The 8911-nt window shown below is 51.1% G+C and overlaps 1 protein-coding gene across 17 annotated transcripts in view; it reads right to left on the bottom strand.

The window, feature by feature from the left end:
• ANKRD17 (ankyrin repeat domain 17) overlaps positions 1–8911 on the bottom strand; it is a 2430147-nt gene that overhangs the window by 985840 nt on the left and 1435396 nt on the right. The gene's annotated exons all lie outside the window — the stretch shown is intronic.

Below are 8911 nucleotides of genomic sequence, written 5' to 3'. Positions count from 1 at the left end.
AAAATCGAGGTTAAAGGGGGATACATTGGTTTTTGGAATGGTATAAACCCCATTTCCAATGCAGAAGGAGCCATCATCACAGGCCTTGAAAACGTCGATGTCGTCGACACCGACGTGAAAGTACTCGAAGGCGCCGTGAAAAGCGTCGAGAAATGTGTACTAGGCCTCGAAGAACTCGAAAGGATCGGAGTCTTGCTCGAGAACGACGTCGACGTTCTCGGCGTCGAGTCGGAGGTCTTTTGTCTAACCGTTGGCTGTGGAGTAGCCGTGGTTCTTTCCTTCACCGGCGTCGATATCGGCGTCGACGTCGGCGTCGACTCGATCGACTGATGCGCCGATGAATCCTTCGACAACGGCGTCGATGGCGCCGACCTCTGTTTCGAAGGAGTTTTCGACGATGGCGTCGATGATGCTTTATCTCCCGATGGCTCGAGGCGCTTTCGGGTTGACTTTTCCGCCGGGTACTGCGACTCGCGGCGTTTAGATTTTTTGGGTTTTTTACCCGGGGTATCACCCTCAGCTGTCTTCGAGGGGGACGAGGCCGCTTTCTCGAAGACGCTTAGCATCTTTTTCCTGAATTCCTCCCACTCAGCTTGCGAGCTGCGTTTTGTGGGGCAATGAACTCTCTCAGGAGAACTCGACGAAGATGACGAAGGGGATCTCCTACGTCTCTTCTTCGAGTGTCTCGATGTCGACGAGTGGTGGGAGCCACTTCGTGATCTAGATCGAGAGTGTTTTTTATGGTGAGGAGACGAACGTCTCGACTCTACCGAAGAAGCTTTCGAGGAAGTTAAAGTTGACCTACCTCTCTCGAGCTTCCCCCTACGCTCCTTCAAGGCTTTCGCCGTCATGGAAAGGCATTCCTCACACTCCGAACTCTGGTGCGTGATTCCCAGACACCACAAACAGACCCTGTGAGGGTCCGTCAACGACATTTTCTTCCCGCAGTCTCGGCACTTTTTGAAACCGGACCGAGGGGTCGTCGGGTCGGAGGAGGATGCCATCGATATCGAGGTAAATAGTAGTTATTATATACGTTATCTTGACGAGAACTGAGCAACGGTGTTCCGAGGCACAACGAAGCGCGGAAAAACGGAACTGAGCAACGGACGCTGCGCGCGGCCTTTATAGGCAGGATGACGTCGACGTCGGCACGGAGGCCGTCGAGGGTCATCGACTCGGCGATCATCGACGCGCAGCGCCCTCTGGCGAAAAAAATTTTCCGAGGCCAGCAAAGCTGAAGGATTTCTATCTAAGATAAGGAATACGTCGGAGGACACAATCCCTTCGAAGAACAAGTTACTTCTTACCTGGTAACGTTCTTTCGATGGGATGTTCCTCCGACGTATTCCTCATCTTTGATAATTCGTCTCCAGCTTGCTGGCCTCGGAACTTTTTTTCTCAGTAGAGGGTGCTGCGCATCGACGTCCGTCGAGTTGGTGTCCCTCGACAGCCACCGTATCGGCGCCGACGTCACCCTGCCCATAAATAACCACGCGCAGCGTCCGTTGCTCAGTTCCGTTTTGTAGCATAAGATAGGTCATGCATGAATTGGTTATTGACCTTGAAGGAGCATAAGCTGCAACCACAAGGGAAGTATTACTGCGGGGATGGATGGGAGGGGCGATAAGGAATACGTCGGAGGAACATCCCATCGAAAGAACGTTACCAGGTAAGAAGTAACTTGTTCTTTGAAGGGATTGTGTCCTCCGACGTATTCCTTATCTTTGATAGACTCCCATAGCAGTGGTGTGTAATTGGAGGTGGGAGTAAAAACGCCATGTTTCCCTTTAGGAATGAGCAGAATGTAATACGGCTTTGCCAAACCTAGTCTCTTGACTAGAGGAGGAATCCAGGTTGTAAAATCTTGTGAAGGTATGTGCGGACGACCATGTGGCAGCCGCACATAAGTCTCGAACCGGAACCCCTCTTTGGCGGGCCGAAGAGGCTGCGATACCCCTGGTTGAATGAGCCCTAAGATTTTGAGGAGGCTCTTTCCCTGCTAGTTTTTAACATTCCAGAATGGCCAAAATAATCCATCTGGAAATGGTCTGTTTTGTTATAGGTAGTCCCAATTTGTGCCCCGAGTAACCTACAAACAGTTGGTCTGCTTGCCTAATACTAGCAAGTCTGCTGATGTAAAAGCTTAAAGCCTGCCTTGGGTCCAGCCTGTGTAGCCTTTCTTCCTCTTTCCCCGGATGGGGAGGAGGATAGAATGAAGGTAAGGTCATTTTCTGAGTGATGTGGAATTCAGAAACCACCTTTGGGAGGAAATTAGGCTTCACCTGTAGGACAACTTTGTCTTCATGAAAAATTGTATGAGGGGGTTTACAAGCTAGAGCTTGTAATTCACTCATCCTTCTAGCAGATGTTAGTGCCACTAATAAGACAGTTTTAAGGGTGAGAAATCTTAAACAAAAGTGGAGTGGTTCGAAAGGAGTACCCATCAGTAAATTTAAGACTAAATTTAAATCCCATAAGGGAACTTGGAATGGTCTTGGAGGATAGACATTAGTTAATCTCTTTAGTTACTAAGGGTAATTTGAAATACGATGGCTCCTCTGCAGTGCGCTTGAAGATCGATAGCGCTGCGAGATAGCCCTTGATAAAGCCAACTTGAAGGCCTGAATTTGCCAAGTGGAGTAGAAAGGATAACACCGTTGGTGTATCACATGAAAAGGGGTTGATATTCTCTTCTCTACACCAGCTGCAAAATTTGTTCCAACGGCAGCAGTATAAAGACTTTGTTGCTGGCCTTCTGGCCGAAAGCAACACCTCCATGACGTCATCAGGGAGGTCCCAATCCTTGTATCTCAACCTTTCAGAAGCCAAGCGTGAAGGTTGAGGGTTCTGATGTCTGGATGGAGAACCTGACCTCCCTTCTGTGAGAGAAGATTCTCCTTGAGTGGAAGGCGAATTGGAGGGAAGATGGAAATGTCCAGAAGGTCCGGGTACCACGTTCTCCTGGCCCAGTCTGAGGTAATTAGGATCATGGTCCTCCGGAATCTTCTCAACCTCCTGATCATTTGAGGAATGACGAGGACTAGTGGAAACGAGTACAGGAGTGGAAACTCCCAGTCCACTACGAACGCGTCCCCTAGTGCTCCTCTCGTGGGAAATTCCCTTGAGCAAAACAGATCGCACTTCCTGTTGGTACTGGTGGCGAACAGATCCACTTGAGGGGTTCCCCAAAGGGCGACGATCGCCTGAAGGACTTCCTGAGCTAGTTCCCACTCGTGGGAGACTGTGCCCTGCCTGCTCAGAGTGTCCGACGTCAAGTTCTTCTCTCCGGCTAGGTGAACTGCCGATTGAGAGATTCCTTCTTGAATTGCCCAAAACCAGAGCTGCATTGCCTCTCTGCACAGTGGCAGTGATCCCACGCCTCCTCTTTTGTTGAGGTAGTGCATGGCCACTGTGTTGTCCGTCATTATCAGGAAATGTTTTCCCTGTACTGATGGCAGGAAAGCTTTCAGCGCTAGTCTGATCGCTCTCAGCTCCAATAGGTTGATGTGTAGTCTGGACTCCGATGGAGACCAACGACCGCTGATGGTCGAGTTGTTGGCATGGGCTCCCCACCCCATGAGTGAGGCATCCGTGACTACTGTTATCTCTGGCCATGGTTGCCAAAACAGTTCTCCTTTCAAAATGTTCTCTTGATAAGCCCACCATTGAAGGTCTCGGGCTACCTTGTCCGGAATCTGAAGGAGATCGGTCATTTTTCCTGAGAACTGCGATCACTGGGTTCTTAGTGCCCACTGGAGAGATCTCATTCTGAGGCGAGCCTCTGGCACAAGGCAGATGCAGGATGCCATGAGGCCTAGCAACCTCAAAAAGTCGAAGGCTGGGAGACGTTGGGCATTTTGAAACTTGGTGACCATCTGCAGAATATCTTGAGCCCTCACATCTGGTGGCGAGGCTTTTCCCAGAGAAGTGTCCAGGACCGCTCCGATGAACTGGAGTCTCTGTGATGGTATCATCTGTGACTTCTTTAAATTGAGGGAGAAGCCCAGTTTGTGAAGGAAGTGGCAGACATAATCTAGCTGGCTCTGAGCTTGTTCCGAAGATACAGCCCTGATCAGCCAATCGTCCAGGTAGGGGTAGACGTGAATCCCTCCCCTCCTTAGACTTGCCGCCACTACCGACATTAACTTGGTGAAGACCCTCGGGCGGAGGTCAGCCCAAATGGCAGAACTCGAAATTGATAATGAGAGCCGCCAATTGCGAACCTCAGGTATTTCCTGTGTTTGAGATGGATTGGCACATGGAAATAAGCATCCTGGAGGTCCAGAGATACCAGCCAGTCCTGGAGCTGGAGGGCCTGAAGGATCTGATAGAGAGTTACCATCTTGAACTTGTCCTTCCTGAGGAACTTGTTCAATTCTCGTAAGTCCAAGATAGATCTCAGTCCTCCGTCTTTCTTCGGTATGAGAAAGTAGGGGGGAGTACCAGCCCTTGTTCCTCTCCGCTACAGGTACCGGTTCTATGGCACCTTTCTCTAGCAGGTCAACAATTTCCTGCAAGAGGAGCGGATCTGGAACTTTCAGAGAGCTGTTCCCCGGTGGATGACTCTGAGGGATCCGTAGAAAAGGCAGGCAGTAACCTTGGGCAACTGTCTCCAATGCCCAAGCATCTGACGTAACAGCCTGCCATTCCATCAGATGTTGAGTTAACCTGCCCCCTACTGGTGTCTTGTGAGGAGAGTCCTCGGAGAGGTTTGGAGGCGGCTGATGCAGATGCTGAGGGTAAAGAGGCACCTGCTGCTACTGCGGCTTTTCTATTTTTAACCCATCCACCTCGGGTGAATTTTTTCTGACCCCTTTGAACCGGTTGTCCTTTGCCTCTTCCGAATGCGGAATAGAAGCGAAAGGACTTACCTCTCCAAGAGGTTCCTGAGGGGCGATATGGTGTCTGACGGATTGCAGCTCCCAGGGATTTTGCTGCTGCCTTTGGTGTTTGAAGCTTTTCTAAACTGTCATCCGCCTTCTTACCAAACAAGGAAGAGCCGCCAAACAGCATATTCAAGAGTCTGCTTTGCACATCTGGAGTAAAACCAGACTTCCGCAACCAAGCAAATCTCCTGGTGGTTGTACTTGCCGCCATGGCCCTGCTGATGCTGTCAGCAGAATCGATGCCAGTTTGAAGGGATTCGCACATTGCGTCTATCATCCTTAATGATGTTTAGAAACGCTTCCCTTTCTTCTCCCTCCGGGAGGCAGTCAGCCGCTGATGAAGCACACTCCCAAAGTGTGTGGCTGAACCTTGCGAGCGTACAAGTAGCATTGATGGATTTCAACGCCATGCTAGATGCAGAAAAGACATTTTTGGCCATAGAGTCATATCTCTTGTCATCCCTGTACTGTGGAACAGTAGGGTAAGCCCATTTACTAAATGATGAAGTTGCTGCCTGCACAACCAGACTCTCCGGAGTTGGGTGTCTGGATAAATATTCAGGGTCAGCAGTAGACACCCTATACTTGGCTGATAATTTTTTTTGTTAACTGCCGGGATAGCCTCAGGGGTTTCCCAGTTTTCCAATATTTTCCTTTGTAATGCCGCATGAAATGGCACCACAGGATCCTCCTGTGGACCTTTAACCAAAATGTCTGTGAGGTTGTCTTGCTGAAAAGCAGGTGAGGGTGTAGACCACCCCATAAACTCGATTATCCTTGCCATCAAGGTTCTATAAGGGGTTTCGGCATGTTCCCCTGGGTCTGTTTTGGCAAATTCCACTTCTGGGGAAGTGTCCAACCAACTTGCTTTATGATTCTTGGAGGTCCTTAAACCTACTTTCCTCAGAGGTACATTGCTCTGGTACAAGAGTTGCAGATCCCTGCAACTCAAAAGGTCTCTCCTGATCTGAATTCTCCCCCTCTTCATAAATAGATGCTAAGGCTCTGGAATGATAGATCTTGGAAATGGTATAAATCCCATTTCCAGAGCAGAAGGGGCCAAATTCTTCATAATTGGCTGAGAAAACGTCGACGAGGACGTTAAAGGCTTCAAAGCCATCGAAAAAGGCGTCGAGAAAGTTGGTAGAGGCCTTGAGGAACTCGAGAGTATCGGAATTCTATTCGAGGTTGTCGATGACATTCTCGTGATCGAGGCTCTGGGTATGGCCACTGGCTGTGGGGTGGCCGTGGGTTTGTCCTTTCTCAGCATCGATGTCAGCGTCGAAGACAGCGTCGAATCGACTGACCTGTGCGTCGAAGAACCCTTCGATAATGGCGTCGAAGACGTAGATCTATGCGTCGAAGGGATTTTGGAAGACGGCGTCTAAGACGTGACCTTGCCTTTACTCGAGGGTTCGTGACGCTCTCAAGTAGCTTCTTTCGCCGGGTGCTGCGACTCGCAGCGTTTTGATTCTTCGGGTCTTTCACCCAGGGTATCCCTCTCAGCAGTCTTCGAAGGGGTCGAGGCCGCTTTCTCGAAGACTCTAAGCATCTTTTTCCTGAATTCCTCCCTCTCAGCCTGAGAGCTATGTTTTGTGGGGCAGGAGACCCTTTTCGGGGAAACGGAAGACGACGAGGAAGGGGATCTTCAACGTCTCTTTTTTGAATGCTTAGATCTCGAAGAGTGATGGGAACTGCTTCGAGACCTAGAACGAGAATGTCTTTTGTGATGGCGAGGAGACTAATGTCTCGACTTCGCTGAGGAAACTTTCGAAGAAGTTTTAACTGCCTTACCTCTCTCGAGCTTCCTTTTACGCTCCTTCAAGGTTTTCGCCATCATGGACATGCAGTCCTCGCACTCCGAACAATGGTGCTCGACTCCCAGGCACCACAAACAGATCCTGTGAGGATCCGTCAACGACATTTTCTATCCACAGTCTCGACATTTTTTGAAGCCGGACCGTGGAGTCGTCGGTTCGGATGAGGAAGCCATCGAGTACGAGTCGATATTCTCGAGGAATAATGAAGTATATTTGACTGAAGAACTGAGCAACGATATTCCGAGGTACCACGAAGCGCGGAAAAACAGAACTGAGCAACGGACGCTGCGCGTGGCTATTTATGGTCATGGTGACGTCAGCGCCGATACGGTGGCTGTCGAGGGACACCAACTCGACGGACGTCAATGCGCAGCGCCCTCTACTGAGAAACATTTTTCCGAGGCCAGCAAGCTGGAGACAAATTATCAAAGATAAGGTATACGTCGGAGGACACAATCCCTTCGAAGGAGCCAATTTCGTCGGGTGTGGACACCCGAGGAATCGGCGACGGGAGTTCAGTCCCGTCGTCACCCGTCCCCGTCCCCGTCGTGGCCGTGTCTGTTCCCGTGTCATCCCTCAGGACCGGGAAAGGCGACAAAGGTTGAAAAGGCCGTGAGGGCTGAAAGGGCGGGGCTGGATGAATCCTCCTCCTCTTGTTTGGAGGGCTTCCCAACGGACCCGGTTCTGCTGGGGTAGGGGCAATCTTGTCCTCATCTCCGTGCATAAGGCTTGGATTGCCGTCAAAATGGCCACCGAGTTGTCCTGTGGCTCAGGCTGCGACGGTTGCTCCTCCTCCACGGGAAACTTGTCGTTGCCACCCTCGCTCTCGTCGTCCCCCTCGTCGGGATTCCTCCCGTGGGACCGGGCCTCTTCAAAATTCTTGTTGAGTCCCTCTTCGACTTCGACCAGTTCCTCCTTGGAGTTGTGTCCGTGTCCGTAACGGCCACCCCCCGCCCGCCCCCTATTTCCACGGGGGTCTTCTCGATGGGCTTAAAAGAGGATTCCCTCCGCGGACGCAGGGAAACTCTGGGCCCCGAGGTCGCCTCCACTGGGGTAGCCTCCACAGGCTTCGCCAGGGCCGCAGCGACTCCCTCAATCGAGGCCTTAGCCGGGATCAAGGCCTTCACCACCTTTGGCGCGCTTGAGGCCTTCACCTTAGGGGGAGGGTCACCGCCTTGCTCCCCTTTGGCCGGTTCCTTTGAGATCGACCGGGGTCTCTCCAGAAGCTTAGCCGGGTTCTCAGATTTTCTCTTCCCCGAGCCAGAGCATTGGCTCGTTGTTGATGGCGTTGGTGAAGGTGCGCCCTGCCTGGCAGCCGAGGAGCCTGACCGTTTGGCGCTCCTGGTGCCCGCGGACTCACGGTGCTTTGCATTCTGTTGGGCCCCCGTCGCTGGGGCGCCCTCACAGGACTTAGAAGCCCGCTCGGACTTCTTCTTCTCACCTGCTGGGCTCTTGCCTTCCAGCCAGTTGGAGAGACGGGTCCGACGATCCCTCATAGTCCGATCCGACAAGTTCATGCAAAACACACAGTCCTTCTCCACGTGCGTTTTGTCCTTGTGGAGGCAGTAGAGGCATTTCGAATGCTTGTCCTCCTTGAACACATTCTGTAGATTGCATCCAGGGCAGATCCTGAACAGTTTGCCGGGAGTCGAGCTTCCCTTCTCCTGGGCCATGTTCCTCAAGTCCACGAGGTAGGCCTCAAAAAACTTCTGGAATCCTCCAAAAGCTTAACTCGACGAAAACTTCACCCTTGAGGGGAGTAGAAAAATCAGAAACGGGTCCCCGTTGATCGGAAGTAGAAACGGTGGAGCTTGAGGCTCGATTTAACCAAAAAATGAGATAAATCGCTTTGAAAAAGCACAAAACGCAGTAAAAGCTCGAGAGCTATAGCACAAGGACTCCCAACACTTGAACGTGCGGTAAAAATCTGAGGATGGCTGCCAGGGGCGGGGCTTAGGGAGAGGGCAGTCATTGGCTGGGGGCAGTATGACCCAGAGACCAGTGATTGATTACTACTAAGAAAGACGAATCAGAAACGAAACTGATACTGATTTTTTCTTTACCGAGGATTCCCAACCTGACGACGGGGAATATTCATGAGCATGTGAATCCATGCCAGACCCCATGCTGGAGAAGGTGCTATGTGTCACAATGTAAAAAGATGATGCCCATCACAGACGAATACATGAGAGAGTGGGAAAA

This window comes from Ambystoma mexicanum, chromosome 6q, assembly GCF_040938575.1.
Source record: "Ambystoma mexicanum isolate Mex_15411 chromosome 6q, UKY_AmexF1_1, whole genome shotgun sequence".
Taxonomy (NCBI): domain Eukaryota; kingdom Metazoa; phylum Chordata; class Amphibia; order Caudata; family Ambystomatidae; genus Ambystoma; species Ambystoma mexicanum.
The sequence above is the reverse complement of the archived record's forward strand: the minus strand, read 5'-3'. Positions and strand labels throughout refer to the sequence as shown.